A 14,392-nucleotide genomic window follows, 5' to 3' on the forward strand; every position below is an offset into this window, starting at 1 on the left:
GGTGTGGGAGATGTACTGATTGGATAGAAAAACTGTTTCTGTGTTTCTCTGGCTGCAACACTCTGGCAGGCAGCATCTAGTTTCCCCACCAGGGATCAAACCCAGGGTCCCATGCAGTGGAAGCACGGAGTCTTAACCACTGGACCAGCAGGGAAGTCCCTGCTCCTTTCTTTCTTTAAAAAAAAAAAAAATTGTCACTGTATACTTATTTTTTATTGGAACATAATTGCTTTACAGTGTTGGATTAGTTTCTGCTGTACAACAGTGTGAATCAGCTAGAAGTGTGTACATATATCCTCTCCCTCTGGAGCCTCCCTCCCGCCCCCACCCCACGCCTCTAGGTCATCACAGAGCACGGAGCTGAGCTCCCCGCGCTGTGCGGCAGCTTCCTGCCAGCTGTCTACCTTACATGTGGAGCGCCTGTGTGTCAGTGCCAGCCTCCCAGTCCATCCCACCCTCCCCTCCCCTCACGCCAGGATCCACATGTTTGTTCTCCAGGTCTGTGTCTCTGTTCTTGCCCTGAAAATAGGCTCAGTTCAGTTCAGTTCAGTCCAGTCGCTCAGTCGTGGTCTGACTCTTTGCGACCCCATGAATCACAGCACGCCAGGCCTCCCTGTCCATCACCAACTCCTGGAGTTCACTCAAACTCAAGTCCATCGAGTCAGTGATGCCATCCAGCCATCTCATCCTCTGTCGTCCCCTTCCCTCCTGCCCCTATTTCCTCCCAGCATCAGGGTCTTTTCAAATAAGCCAACTCTTCGCATGAGGTGGCCAAAGTACTGGAGTTTCAGCTTTAGCATCAGTCCTTCCAAAGAAATCCCAGGACTGATCTCCTTCAGAATGGACTGGTTGGATCTCCTTGCAGTGCAAGGGACTCTCAAGAGTCTTCTCCAACACCACAGTTCAAAGGCATCAATTCTTCGGTGCTCAGCCTTCTTCACAGTCCAACTCTCATCAGTACCTTTTTTCTATATTCCTTATATATGGGTTAATACACGCTATTTTCTTTTCTCCCTATTTCTTTTTGTGAAAACAACTTGGAAAAGACAACATAAGGTTCCCTAGCACATTTGACATCTATGGGGTCACACAGAGTCGGACACAACTGAAGCGACTTAGCAGCAGCAGCAGTAGCAGCACATCTGATGTGGTATGGGATACTGGCACCCCCAGAATCTAAAAAGGAAGGAGCCCGAATACCCTGTCTGGCAGAGGAGGGTGGAGGAAGTGGGGGGAGGAGGGTGGAGCAGTCTCTGCACCCCCTGCAGCTCTGGTTCTGAAGAATCAGAGGACAGGATCCAGACCGCTCTTGCTGTCATTTGGAAGCTGCTGAGTGCCACGGTCAGATGCTGGGGGTCATGGAGATGGGGGGCAGGGACCAGACTGCAGGTATTTCTTAAAGTGGGGCTACTGGGATTCCCTGGTGGACTGGATGAGGGGCTGGAGAAGAGAGAGTGATCAGCGAGGATCCCAGGGTTTTTAGCTTGAGTGCCTGAAAGGATGGGGGGCGGGCATTGAATATGATCAGAAGCTTGGAGTTCCCTGGGGGTCCAGTGGTTAAGAATCTGCCTGCAATGCAGAGGACAAGGGTTCGATCCCTGGTCTGGGAGGATTTTATGTGCTATGGGGCAACTAAGCCCGTGTGCACAACTACTGAGGCCCATGCACTCTAGAGCCCGTGCTCCACAGCAAGAGAAGCCACCACAATGAGAAGCCTGCACACCACAGCTAGAGAGTGGCCACCGGGAGAAGCTGAGCACCAGCAACCCAGCACAGTTAAAATAAAAAGTAAGTAAATAAATGAACATGCTATGGTTTAATGCTTCCCTGGTAGCTCAGCGGTAAAGTATCTGCCTGCAATGCAGGAGACCCGGGTTCGATCCCTTAGACAGGAAGATCCCCTGGAGAAGGGAATGGCAACCTGCTCCAGTATTCTTGCCTGGAGGATTCCATGGACAGAGGAGCCTGGTGGGCCTGGAGGATTCCATGGACAGAGGAGCCTGGTGGGCTACAGTCCATGGGGTCGAAAAGAGTTGACTGAGCGACTAACACCTCATGGTTTAATAACCTTTCATAAACAGATGTAACTAATTTTAATAATGGACAGATTGCTACTTAATACTCAGAAATAATACTTAACAACTTTTGCATAACTATATATGAAAATTCTGTCTGACGGGACAAATGATAAATTCAGTTCAGTTCAGTTCATTTCAGTCCTCAGTCGTGTCTGACTCTTTGCGACCCCATGAACTGCAGCACGCCAGGCCTTCCTGTCCATCACCAACTCCGGGAGTCCACCCAAACTCATGTCCATTGAGTCGGTGATGCCATCCAACTATCTCATCCTCTGTCGTCCCCTTCTCCTCCTGCCCTCAATTTTTCCCAGCATCAGAGTCTTTTCAAATGAGTCAGCTTTGCATCAGGTGGCCAAAGTATTGGAGTTTCAGCTTCAACATCAATCCTTCCAATGAACACCCTGGACTGATCTCCTTTAGGATGAACTGGTTGGATCTCCTTGCAGTCCAAGGGACTCTCAAGAGTCTTCTCCAACAACACCACAGTTCAAAAGCATCAATTCTTCAGCACTCAGCCTTCTTTATAGTCCAACTCTCACATCCATACATGACCACTGGAAAAACCATAGCCTTGACTAGATGGACCTTTGTTGGCAATGTAGTATCTAGGCCTTTCAATATGCTGTCTAGGTTGGTCATAACTTTTCTCCCAAGGAGTAAGTGTCTTTTAATTTCATGGCTGCAATCACCATCTGCGGTGACTTTGGAGCCCAGAAAAATAAAGTCAGCCACTGTTTCCCCATCTATCTGCAAATTTCTGAAAAGTGCAAGTTTCTCTCCATTTCCACTTATCTAATTCAGCATTTTTTTTTTGTTTCACAGTTTTGTGTCTGTTTGATGAGGAGCCTTACAGCCCCCTCTTCTGAATTTAAATACTACTTCTCAACTGAGTCCTTGCCATAGGCTTTTCAAAAAATTATTTTTTTATTTTCTTTTACTGAAGTGTAGTTGATTTACAATGTTGTGTTAGTTTCAAGGGCTCAGCAGAGTGATTCAGTTATGCATACATGTATATCTATTTTTTTTTCCAGATTCTTTTCCTTTATAGGTTATTTTAAGATAATGAGTATAGTTCAGTATAGGTCCTTGCTGGTTATCTATGTTATTTATGGTAGTGTGTATATATTAATTCCAAACTCTTAATTTATCCCTAACCCCCTCTTTTGGTAACCATTGTTTTTGTTCAGTCGCTCAGTTGTGTCTGCCTCTTTGTGACTCCATGGACTGCAGCATACCAGGCTTCTCTGTCCTTCACTATCTCCCGGAGTTTGCTCAAATGCATGTCCATTAAGTCAGTGATGCTGTCCAACCATCTCATCCTCTGCTGCCCCCTTCTCCTTTTGCCTTCAGTCTTTTCCAGATTAAGGAGTCTTTTCTCGTGAGTCAGCTCTTCACATTAGGTGGCCAAAATATTGGAGCTTCAGCTTCAGCATCAGTCCTTCAAATGAATATTCAGAGTTGATTGGTAACCATAAGTCTGTTTTAAAAAATATGCTCAAGTCTTGTCCAGTAAGACAAACCACTATGACCAACAACACATTCCCTTCCAGCCAGTGCCCTGTCTCCATCCTCCGCATCATGGCCCAAATCCACAGGAGCTGTGTATTCACGGGCTCACCCCTCACTCACTCCTTGGTCCACTCCAGCCTGGCTTCTGGGTCCAGAGACCCAGGACCAGTCCAAGAGCATACCTGATTTCTCATCTTACCTGACTTCCCAGGAGCCTCTGACACTGGAGACCACACTCGGCCCTTAAGTAGTCGTGCCCTTGGCCCTGGGACACCACCTTCTCCTGGCCTCTCTCTCTGCTCCTCTTCCTGGTCCCCTCTGCTTGTCCCTCTTCTCCTCCATGTCCTCATGTGTTGGCAAGCCTTTCAGCATCTGTACTTGGCTGTGGTGCCCTCCTCACTTTAATATCTCTGTTTTACCCAGCTGATCTCATCACACCCACGGGTCCACTACTAAGATTCAAATCACTCATTACTTTCAATCTCCATTTCATCTGAACTTCCTGTATCTAACCACCTGCTTGATATTTCCTCCTGATGCCACAAGTGAACCTTAAGCTCAACATGACCCAAATGGAACTGACACTCTTTTCCAAACACCCTCTCCCAAGGAGAGTTACAACCGAAACTTCCTTTCAACATCTCCATCCGTGCCACCACCACTCAACTAGCTATTCAAACATAGGATTTGTCCTTGGACCTCCTTCTTCCTCATTCTCCCTGTCAACACATCACTTACCTGTTTAAATGTACCCATTCTGAAGGGTGACACTGACTGGAAATGATCAAAAGAGATTTTTTTTTTTAGGGTCCTAATTGGGGCGATCATTCCACAGTTTTGAAGGTAATTTTCACTGTCAAAATCAATGTTACACACCACAGAGGAAGACAACAAAATCTAGATTAAAAATTGCAATGCCACAATGTCCAGCATCCAGCCAAAAAGGCTAAATATTCTAAGAAATGGGAAAATGTTATCCAAGTCCAGAAAAAAAAAAATTAGTCAATAGAAACAGACGCAGACCTGACTGAAATTATGGAATTAACAGACAGCAACTTTAAAACAGCTGTTTGTGTGTGTTAGTCACTCAGGAGTGTCTGACTCTTTGTGACTCCATGGCCTATAGCCCGCCAGGCTCCTCTCTCCATGGGATTCTCCAGGCAAGAATACTGGAGTGGGTAACCATTCCTTTCCCCAAGGGATCTTCCCAACCCAGGGATCGAACCCAGGTCTCCTACATTGCAGGCAGAATCTTTACCTTCTGAGCTACTGGGGAAGCTTTTATAATCAAGCATGATATAACATGAGAAAAATCAAATGTATAAAAAGAATCAAACTGACCTTTTAGAGATGAAAAATTCAGTATCCAAAATGAAAAATTGGCTGGCTAGCCTTATGAGAAAATTTAAATTATAGAGGAGATCAACAAGCTTGAAAATAGAGCAGGAAGAGAAATCCAAACTGATGACGGCAAACTGGTGGAAAAAACAGGAGTCCCAGGGACCCATGGGACAAAATGAAGTGGCCTAACATACTTGTAATTATAATCTAGGCAAAAGCTGGGTATGGGAAGACAGAAGAAGCTTTGAAGAAATAATTGCCTGAAATACTGTGCAATTCACCCTATATTCACGATACCTAAGTAAAAAAGACTAAATGCAATAACATGAGATGAAGGCGGCCCTGCCAGTTTTTCCCTCATGCTGTATGATCCTGCACCACTGTCCATCTGTCTAGATTGCCCTGGCCATTCTCCCCACCTGACAAGCTCCTTTTCGTCCTTCCAGCTCCAGTTCCGAATCACCCGGGCACCAAGTATTCCTGGATCCCACAGAATGTTTGCCCCTCCTTTTACAAACCCCTGCCACAAACCCCAGTGATCTACCTTCCTATGTGTCTGTTTCCCTGGTTGGAGAGTCTGGACCTTTTGTGGCCTCCTCTGGGGCAGGAAATATGATCAGGGAGGAATGGGGAGAAGATTACAGGGGAATATAAAGATGGTGGAGGCTGTGGATGGGAAGATGGGAGCCCCAAGGGCCAGGTTCTGCTGACTCACCCAGACCCAGGGACTTTTGAACCATAAAGAAGGCTGAGTACCGAAGAACCAATGCTTTTGAACTGTGGTGCTGGAGAAGACTCTTGAGAGTCCCCTGGACAGCAAGATCAAACCAGTCAATCCTAAAGGAAATCAACCCTGAATACTCATTGGAAGGACTGATGCTGAAGCTGAAGCTCCAATCCTTTGGCCACCTGATGCGAGAAGAGCCAGCTCATTGGAGAAGATCCTGATGCTGGGAAAGATGGAGGGCAGGAAGAGAAGGGGATGACAGAGGATGAGATGGTTAGATGGCATCACCGACGCATTGGACACGAGTCTGAGCAAACTCTGGGAGATGGTGAAGGACAGGGAAGCCTGGAGTGCTGCAGTCCATGGGAGTCTCAAAGAGCCACACAGGACTTAGTGCCTGAACAAGAAGAGCACTGGGTCTTTGCTGCTGTGCAGGGGCTTTCTCTAGTTGCAGTGAGCAGGGGCTGCCTTCTGGGGCCAGTGTGCGGGCTTCCCACTGTGGCGGCTTCTCTGACTGTACAGTGTGGGCTCTGGGGTGTGGGGGCTTCAGTAACTGCAGCTGGTGGGCTCCACAGCACAGGCTCAGTAGCTGTGTCACGTGGGCCTTGTTGCCCCGCAGCCTGTGGGATCTTCCTGGATCTTGGATGGAAGCCATGCCCTCTGCATTGGCAGGCAGATGCTTAACCACTGGAGCCGCAGAGAAGTCCTATTTAATGTACTCTTGCTCTTAACTGTAGAGCAGATTGGGTGCCTCAAGGCTGACCCTGCATCACCATCTTAACCAGAAGTGACCCTTCAGAGCTTCCCAACAAGGACCCAACGTAACCCACTGTGGACCTGTGCACCTGCCTCAAAGGGGAAGGGCTCCCCAGAGCTCCCGGCAACCTCTTTTGCTGCAGAACTGCTCATTTCTTAGCTTGCCTGGATGGTCGCCTGACTTCCAGGAATCTGAGCCAAGCTGAGGGTGGAGATGGGGAAGGGAGGCAGGTCTAGACGGATGCCCAAACCCCGAGGAGCTTTTTTTTTCTGTTTGTTTCTAGTTGGTTATTCCTAGTCCAGGAATCTGTGAGTCATCTGTCCACAGTAAGCCAAGAAAAACAACAGCGAACATGTGACTCGTGCTGGAAGGGCAAGCAGCTTTCACGGGAGCACGCACAGTACACTGCCCTACAGATCTGGTGCCTTCAGCAGGCGTCTCAGATATGGAGGGGTGCCCGCCGGGTGCAAAGTCGATTCACACGCACTTCATCACCTAATCCGCCTCAAAGGCCTTGTGAGATGGATATGATGATTCTCCAGGCAAGAATATACTGGAGTGAATTACCATTCCCTTCTCTAGATCCCCACTTCACAGAGAGGAAAAACTAAGGGTCGGGCCCAATTAAGTGCCTTGCCTAATGTCACAAACCAAATGCAAGGCAGAGCTTTGAACATGAACTTCAGCCTGTCTGACACCCGGGCTTCCTGCCCCAATCTCCAGCCCTTTGAAGGCCCTGCCAAAGTCCTTAAAATGAAAGGTCATTAATTTGCAACACAATACCCTGGGTTTTAGCCTGGAACAGATGAAGAAACTTTAGTGTAAAAACTGTTGAAATCCAAATAAAGTTCAGTTAACAGTACTGTACCAGCTTTAGTTCTTTGTGTCAAATGTCTCCTGATTATATGAAGGCTTCCCTGATAGCTCAGTTGGTAAAAAATCTTCCTGCAATGCAGGAGACCCCAGTTCAATTCCTGGGTGGGGAAGATCCCCTGGAAAAGGGACAGGCTACCCACTCCAGTATTCCTGGGCTTCCCTTGTGGTTCAGCTGGTAAGGAATCCGCCTTCAATGTGGGAGATCTGGGTTTGATCCCTGGGTTGGGAAGATCCGCTGGAGAGGAGAAAGGCTACCCACTCCAGTTTCCTGCCCTGGAGAATGCCGTGGACTGTGTAGTCCACGGGGTTGCAAAGAGTCGGACACAGCTTAGCGACTTTCACTTTACAGGTTATATAAGATATTAGTATTGAGGATATCGGGGCCGGAGAATGCAGAAACTCTATACTATGTTCACACCATTTTTGTAAGTCTAAAATTATTCAAAAATTTAAAATTTATCTTAAAGAGAATGGCCAATCAGGTCTGTAAGTCATGAACACATTCCACTGTTGATCTGAGACTCTGGGTGGTGGGGCGTGGGGTGGGGAAGGTAACTTCCTTGCATTCACGCATTAAACGTCTGTGCTTTTTGCCCCTGACATGGACCCACGAAGTGACTGTATCCTTCCCTTACCAGCTCTGCTTCCTGATCTCCTCAAGGAGACAGTCTCTCCTTGGTTCCAGCATGTCTTTACAGCCATTGGATGGCTGCTGACTTTCCTTTTCAACAAAGTAGACCAGGCTTCATGTTCAGAGGCTTTAGGAAACAATAGTCTCAGTGGAATTTAATCACTGGCTTGGTTTTGCTGTATATTTTTATAATTAATTTTTATTTATGTCAAGTTTTGGGGGGTTTTCTATATACGACTGTGATATTAATTTTCCTGTTGAAACATTTTTTTAATTGATTTAAAGGTCAATAACCGAAGGAAAGAGATGAGGACTCAGCCACAATCAGAAAAGGGCTTCAGGAATGGATGTAAGTTGGGAAATTAAGTGGAAATGGAAGCAACATTTCACAAAGAGAGAGGATGTATTGGCCTTGACAGTTTAAGATTACACCTGCTCACTGACCTGGTGACCCAGGCGGGGTGGGAAACGCTCTCCTGGCTGGGCCTGAACCAGAGGAAGTCAGTCATGGGACCCTAAACTCTCACCTGGCTTTTCCACACTGGTACCCTTCCTGCGTGGGTGCGTGTTAAGTTGCTTCAGTCATGTTCGATTCTTTGCAACCCTATGGACTGTAGCCCTCCAGGCTCCTCTGTTCATGGGATTCTCTAGGCAAGAATGCTGGAGGGGGTTGCTATGCTCTCCTCCAGGGCATCTTCCCTACCCAGCGATCAAACCCGCATCTCTTATGTCTCCTGCATTGGCAGGCGGGTTCTTTACCACTAGGGTCACCTGGGAAGCCTGGGACCCTGCCTGGCACAGACTCAAATGCTCAAAAACTATTTGTTGACTAAAGGCATGGAAGAATGAAAATGCTTATAAAGCTCTGGAGTTAGTTCTGAGGATTTCCAGTACGAGTGTCAAAGTATTGTCCAAGATAGCAGGGCCTTGGGGGACCATCCAGGGACACCCCATCATGGCACAAATGGGATACACAGGTCTAGAAAGAAGGAGGTGTTTGCTCGAACCGCACAGTGCGGGGAAGAGCAGGGCTGGGAAGGAGCTTCTCACCTGTGATTATCCTCGCCAGCACGCCAGCCTGTCACTTCCAGTGTGTGACCACAGGAATGACCTCCACTTGGGAAGACAGGAAGCCAGCCTCCTGGCACCTGCCGGGCACTTGAAAAGCCATCTGCTCGGAAGCTGCCCAAAGGCGTTCTGCATTACTTGGAAGGTCAGGTTGGATCACATCCCAGGGTCCTTCCTACTCTGGGATTGTGATGTCGGGCACTTCCATCCTGGGTGGAGGATGGAGACTAACCCCTCTCCTCTCGAGGAGTACACCCACCCATGGGCATCTCCTGGCTCAGAAGGCTCCAGGCACTGCCTCACAGACTGAGGAAAGGAGCATCTCAGTGGTGCCACCTTCCCAAAGAGGGCAAACTGACCACCACTGTCCCTCCAATCACCATGACCTGCTCTACACAATGTTCTTATTTATTTATTACTCATACTGTTTATGATCTGCCTCTGCCTCCAAGCCTGGAACTCCTGCAGGGGCAAGGAGTCTGGCACATTTTGTTTATTGATATGTCCCAGCCCCTAGAACAATCCCTGGCACCGTGTAGACACAGCAAATATTTGTTGGATGGCTGGCTGGCTGGACAAATGTTCCAGAGTCCCAACTCTATGGCTTTCTAGCTGTGGAGATTTGGGCAAATTAAGTGATTTTGAGCCTCAGTTTTCTCATCTGTAAAATGGAATGGCCATACTAACTTGAAGAGTTGGGCTGACAGGAGCTTGGGGGCAGGTCCTATCTAGTGCCAGGCTCCTAAGAGGCATTTAAACATATTCATTTGCTCATGAGGTCTGTCAGTCCACAAACACGTGGCCTGGTGAGGCCTGCGTCTGACTCCTGAGTCTTTCTTAGAAGACATAGGAGTCAGTCTTTTCTAGAAAGATGAGTAACATGCTGAGAGGAACTCCGGGAGGCGGAGAGTATGGGAAACACGGGGGGTATCTGGGAGGGGTGGGATGGCGGGAATAGAGGCTGGAGGGGGTGACGCAGAGGGCGTGTTCCGCAGATCCATGCGAAGAAGAGGCATGGATGAGCCCTGTGATGGGCCTGCCAGGCGGGCTAAGGCACGTGGCCTTCCCTCCCTGAGCAGGGGAGAGCTCGGGCAGGGGCTGGCCATGCCTGGAACGTGGGCGATGACTGGGGCGTTCTTTCTTTTCAGCAAACATGTGCTGGGCATCTTCTCCATTTCATGCATTGACAACTGGGCCCCAGGGGACTCGGAGATGCCCAGTCTGCAGCCTTAGGGACACTTACAACACAGAGTTTGTCTGGGTCACCCTCTAACTAAACGTCTGCTGAAGTTCCCCATAGTCCTTCAATTCAAGACCACCATTCTCCCTGTGGCCCAGGAGGACCCAGTCTACCTCTCCAGCCTCACTGCCCACTTCTTCTTGCTTTATTTTGTTACTCTAGTATATTCATCTCATTTCAGTTTTTTGTCCACATCACCTTCTGACCTCAGGACCTTTGCACACACCGTCCTCTGCTTGGGACAGTTTCCCTCTGCTCCCCACCACAGCCTTCCCTCTCTTGGTTACCCAGATAGAATTTATTTCTGTAGTGAAGAATGAAAATATGGCTGCACTCATTTCACATGCTAGCAAAATGATGCTCAAAATCCTTCAAGCTAGGCTTCAATATTACGTGAACCGAGAGCTTCCAGGTACAAGCCTTCAGAAAAGGCAGAGGAACCAGAGATTAAAATGCCAACATCTGTTGGATCATAGAAAAAGCAAAGGAATTCCAGAAAAGCATCTACTCCTGCTTCATTGACTATGCTAAAGCCTTTGACTGTGTGGATCACAACAAACTGGAAAATTCTTAAAGAGATGGGAATACCAGATCACTTTACCTGCCTCCTGAGAAACCTATATGCAGGTAGAGAAGCAACAGTTAGAACCAGACATGGAATAGCAGACGGGTTCTAAATTGGGAAAGGAGTATGTCAAATCTGTATTTCCTCACCCTGCTTATTTAACTTATATGCAGAGTATGTCATGTGAAATGCCGGGCTGGAAGAGCACAAGCTGGAATCAAGATTGCTAAGAGAAATATCAGTAACCTCAGATATGCAGATGACACCACCCTTATGGCAAAAAGCAAAGAGGTGCTAAAGAGACTCTTGCTGAAGCTGAAAGAGGAGAGTGAAAAAGCTGGCTTAAAACTCAACATTCAAAAACCTAAGATCATGGCATCCAATCCTATCACTTCATGGCCAAAAGATGGGGGAGGGAGGGGAATGGAAATAGTGAGAGACTTTATTATCTTGGGCTCCAAAATCACTGCAGACTGTGACTACAGCCATGAAATTAAAGACACTTGCTCCTTGGACAGAAAGCTATGATAAATCTAGAGAGTGTATTAAAAAGCAGAGACATCACTTTGCCGACAAAGGTCGGTATAGTTAAAACCATGATTTTTCCAGTAGTCATGTATGGATGGGAGAGTTGGACCATAAAGAAGGCTGGGCAATGAAGAATTGATGCTTTGAACTGTGGTGTTGGGAAGACTGTTGAGAGTCCCTTGGACTGAAAGAAGATCAAACCAGTCAATCCTAAAGGAAATCAACCCTGAATCTTCATTGGAAGGACTGATACTGAAACTGAAGCTCCAATACTTTGGCCACCTGATGCAAAAAGCCAACTCACTGGAAAAGACCCTGATCCTGGAAAAGATTGAAGGCAGGAGGAGGAGGGGATGACAGAGGATGAGATGGTTTCATGGCATCACTGACTTGATGGACATGAGTTTGAGCGAACTCTGGGAGATAGTGAAGGACAGAGAAGCCTGGTGTGCTGTTGTTCATGGGATTGCAAAGGGGCAAGTATGACTGAATGGCTGAACAATAAATAAGTAGGAAATCTTACAGAAAAACTGGGACTGCAGCCATGAAATTAAGAGACACTTGCTCCTTGGAAGAAAAGCTAAGACAAACCTAGACAGTATATCAAAATGCAGAGACATCACTTTGCCAACAAGGGTCCGTCTAGTCAAAGCTTTTGTTTTTCTAGTAGTCATGTACAGTTGTGTGACTTGGGCCATAAAGAAGGCTGAGTGCCGAAGAAGTGATGCTTTTGAACTGTGGTGTTGGAGAAGACTCTTGAGAGTCCCTTGGACTGCAAGGAGATCCAACCCTTCAATCCTAAAGGAAATCAACCCTGATTGTTCATTGGAAGCACTGGTGGGGAAGTTAAAGCTCCAATACTTTGGCCACCTGATGCAAAGAGCCAACTCATTGGAAAAGACTTTGATGCTGGGAAAAGCTAAGGGCAGGAGGAGAAGGCAGAGGATGAGATGGTTGGGTAGCATCACTGACTCAATGGACATGAGTTTGAACAAGCTCTGGGAGACAGTGAAAGAGGCCTTGGTGTGCTGCAGTCCATGGGGTCACAGAGTCAGACACAACTTAGTGACTGACCAACAACACCAGTCCTATTTAGAATAAAGCTAGTTAAAATAAAGATGAATGGGGCATGAGACATTAACCTTCATTTCTATTAATATTTGAAAGACCAATCAGGGTTTTACATATTATTAACTATATGAGGAAAAGCACACCCTTATGCAGTTTTAATTAATAGCTATGATTCAAAACAGACATGCTCTCCACATTCAGAACTTTTCCCAGTTGTCATGTTCTCAGTATCTGAGTCCCCAGGCTGGGTCAGACCGACCTGTTACAAACTCTCAAAGCACCCGTGACCAGCTTTGGCATCATGTTCACTAGAGCTCATGGTCATGTCATTATTTGATTCATGCTTCTTTCTTTTACTGGATATTAGCTCCATGAAGGCAGGGGCCAGGTCTGTTCATATCAACAACTAGCCCAGGGGTTGCTGTCCCATGAGCCATCATTTCATGCAAGATTGATTGTAACCCATGTGGGAGTGGTGGGGAAATTCAGATCCATGAGCCATCACAATGCATGGGAGGTGAGTACTTTATCAGACAACTGCTTGGTAGACAAAATTCCATAAAGAGATTATTATGGATTGGGCACTGGAGGATGAGTAGGAGCTCATTAGGCAGGAGGTGAGCATGACCGGTAGAGGAGATAGCAACTTTCAACACATGAGGAGGTGCTCAGGCTCAGAGGCTTTAAATGACATACCCAAGTCACCCAGTTACTAAACGGCTTACCCTCTTGTCCCCTGTCCCCAGTGGCACATGTCATGGACCTGAGTGAGTTCCTGGCGATTCTGGGGTTCCCCTGGTGTCCTCCCTCCCCTCAGCCCCCAGGCTGGTGCCTGGGAAATGGTGATCGTCAGCAAAGTGCTCCAGGGGGTGCTTTTGCCCCCCACATCTGTGTCCTGGGTGCAGAATCTCAACCTTCTCACCCTTCTCACCTTCTCAGACAGAGGCTGCTTACTCTGGTGCTGCCTGATCTTAGCACTTAGCATCTTAAACTAGTCCTCTCCCTCTCTAGGCTACCTTCCCTACCAGCTTGTGTGGCAGCTGGGTCTCCAGGGCCCTGCAAGGGTCCGGGACAGAGGAGGAGGTGCTTACTGAACACACGTGCACGTGTGCGCGCGCACGCACGCACACACACACACACACACACGCACGTGCGTGCACGCACACGCCAAATGGGACAGGGCAGCTCTCTCACCTGGGACTGTATCTGAGAAATGCAATGACTAGCTGGGCCCCCAGGTCTATGTGGAACCCCTTCCTTCCCACCCCAGACCAGATGACACGGCTGTTTGCTGCCTGTCACTAACCACGAAGACACAGGGAAGTCACTTCGCCTCTCTGAGCCTCACTTCCCGCATCTTCTCATACGAATGTCCATTCTGGCTGCGGACAGGGTAGATGTAACCAGGACAGAGAGGCATGGTGAGCTGTGAATTGACAGAGGACGGCAACTGGTGCCAGCTCAGACTTCTTAGTGCCAACCCAGTGAGGATCCTTCCTCCTTAAATACCTTCAGCACTGGCTTTGGGTATTCACCAAGCAATCAGGTGCTTAAAGAAACCCCACAGGCATAGTTAGTCCTGCGAACACTGGTGCCCTCTAGTGGTTATAGGCAGACCCTGCATGGCCATGCTTTCCGGGCAGGCGCACCGAAACGATGACTTCAGCTGAGTTTGCTGACAGGTTCAAACCCCATGCTCTCCACGCTGTGCCTGAAACAGCGGCTCTGGAGTCAGACAAACCTTGTCCTGGGTCTTCTGGCTACTGCTACTCTGGGTTTCATCCGCCTAATGCTGGTCCAGCCCCACTCCTGTTTTGTCATCTGCCTGGATGCTTGGCTGAGCCCAAAGCTCCCAAGCGGACTCTGTGCAGAGGATATCTGTGTAGCTCACATGCCAAACACCCCAAGCCAAGGGCTCACAAAGAGGAACCAACTTTACTCAAGTGGCGTGGTAGCTTCCTTGGAGCCCTGGAGAAGTATCATTGTCCTCAGTCTTGGTCT

The 14,392-nt window shown here is 47.9% G+C and overlaps 1 protein-coding gene across 1 annotated transcript in view; it reads right to left on the reverse strand.

The window, feature by feature from the left end:
- Positions 1 to 9,322, reverse strand: part of SERPINA14 (serpin peptidase inhibitor, clade A (alpha-1 antiproteinase, antitrypsin), member 14) — a 33,754-nt gene extending 24,432 nt beyond the window's left edge. The window contains exon 1 of the mRNA XM_013973197.2: positions 8,970 to 9,322. The gene's annotated coding sequence lies outside the window, so the exon portion shown is untranslated. The remainder of the gene's footprint in view (positions 1 to 8,969) is intronic.

This window comes from Capra hircus, chromosome 21, assembly GCF_001704415.2.
Source record: "Capra hircus breed San Clemente chromosome 21, ASM170441v1, whole genome shotgun sequence".
Lineage (NCBI taxonomy): Eukaryota > Metazoa > Chordata > Mammalia > Artiodactyla > Bovidae > Capra > Capra hircus.